This window comes from Camelina sativa, chromosome 18, assembly GCF_000633955.1.
Source record: "Camelina sativa cultivar DH55 chromosome 18, Cs, whole genome shotgun sequence".
In the NCBI taxonomy this organism is placed as follows: Eukaryota; Viridiplantae; Streptophyta; class Magnoliopsida; order Brassicales; family Brassicaceae; genus Camelina; species Camelina sativa.
In genome coordinates, this window is record NC_025702.1 from 4,391,205 (window position 1) to 4,393,405 (window position 2,201).

The following is a 2,201-nucleotide window of genomic DNA, read 5'->3' on the forward strand; positions in this document are numbered from 1 at the left end:
GGGGGGGGGGATGCCTTAAGATGTTGTTTCTTCTCTATTTAGGAGAAACTTTTATGTGTAAGAATCCCCTATGAAAATTGTGTCTAAGTTTTGAACAAAAGTTGCGATGTAATTGAAACCCTGGGAATAGCTTTCAACTCCTTCATCATTGTGTCTTTGTCTTTGAGATTTAAGTCTGGCAATGATCTCATGGAGATTGTTGCCGTCTCCAAAATTTTAGAGGTAGTTAGGATGTATTCCACCAGTTCTACCTCTTCTTCTCTTCCCGTATAGTCTATTCTATCGACTCAAACTTCTCGAGGCTTGATGACAAGCATTTTGGATCAGAGCCCGTTTCGTTCCACAAAGGAGAGGCAATAGGGGGTTTATGGGTTGATCTCTGACAAACAACATGATCAATATATTAGACGCCAACATATATATGGTTTAGATAGATTTATTATTAGTGAGGAGAGAGTACGTACATACATAATCAACTATAAAACACTTTAGCTTCGGAGTAATTTCAAGGAAAGGCACAAGTGAGTCCATCCAGTCTGAGTCCCATGGACTTATCCTACACATTGTCAGCCGAGAGAATTTGATGGTTGTGCAACACAGAATCTGCCATGGTGAAAATATTGGGTATAAGTAGATGAAACAATATGATCACGACGGGAGGAAGAGAGAGAGAGAGAGAGAGAGTTACCATTTCGTCTGTCAAACCCAACTCAAGAAACGAGACTGCGGAAAATTAAAAGATCTTAAGAAGTTGTCTACATCAGGAAAAGACCGCTCAATGTCGATATAAACTTTCTCGAAACAAGGTGTATTCTCGATTGAGCAAGAGTCTCCTGAGTAATCCGTTATGTCAAACACTGTTAATGCAGGAGTGTCAATATATAACCAAAAGCACCTACCGGTATCTTCTTCTACATCATTAACATACTCTAATTCCAATAAAGAAGGAACTTTCACAGTGAACCTTTTGACATTGTCATCCTTTATCCGTTTAACATACATACTCTCGAGGACGGAGCAGCCTGATAAGAGCCTAATGAGAGATTCATCGTTTTTATACACCACACAGTCTAAGATGAGCATTGTTAGTGATGGGAGGCAGGCGGTACAAAGGAACATCCACGAGAATCTTGTGGGAGAGATACAGTACCTCGAGAGTTTTGCATGAGTAAAGGCTATTGAGCAAGCTTGCTGGATCTGCGGACCAGCTAAGCTCGAGTGTTAGCACAACCACTCGGTGATCAACAGCCTTTGCAACAAACTTTCCTACATCAGCATCACTAGGACATCTTGGACCGAGTTCTATCAACAACAAATCTAAGACTGGTGCTTTGAGGAGTTGCAATGACTTTTCAAGAAACCATCAAACGCTCCTCTTGCTCTCATCATCTTTGTTTTCTTTGTAGTCAAGTTTAGGCAACATCGTCCACGTAAAACACCATCGTTTAGACAGAATCATGGTGGCTACTGCATCTTTAGTCGGCACATACTTGAGTATCTTTACAAGCAAATCTTCAGGTAAAGCACTGATCATGTCTTCACCAACTCTCTCTTCAATTCTCCCACCACCACAACTTTTTGTTGTATCCAACATCTTCACATGTAGGCAAATTAAAACCCTAAGAGTAGAAGAATAACGAGAGCTTAATAAAAGAATATTTTTGTTACTTTTCTTTTTCTCCACGGTTTCCTTTAATTATCGATTATTTTATTTATTCGTTACATAGTATTATTATCTTTTTGTCATCGTAAATTTAATTAGAAAAACACAAATTTTATTTTTACTGGAGTAAATACTATTTACCTGAATATTAGAACTATATGTTGAATTTTATTGAAACTATTTAAATATGAAATAGTTATCCACATATTGATTTTAAAATTTAAAACCCATGTATTTTCAATCACTCCATCTTTTAATACAATATAACTAACTAGATGAGGACCCGACCCGCCCGATGTGCGGGTTTAAATTTTTATAAATGAAATTAAATTTATTAAAAATTTTGTTGTATGTTATATATAAATTTTATTTTTGTTATAATACACTGATTTATATCCATTTACAAATCTTTTATGTATGTTACTATTAAAAGTATATTTTTTATACCTAAATGTACTCTTGTATGTTACAAAAATATTCTTTATCACCATCTAGAAACTGTCTATATAAACACATTAAGCCAAGTATATTACTTTCA

The 2,201-nt window shown here is 35.9% G+C and overlaps 1 pseudogene; it reads right to left on the minus strand.

Annotated features, from left to right (window-relative positions):
• On the minus strand, positions 275–1,594 carry LOC109130464 (annotated as a pseudogene).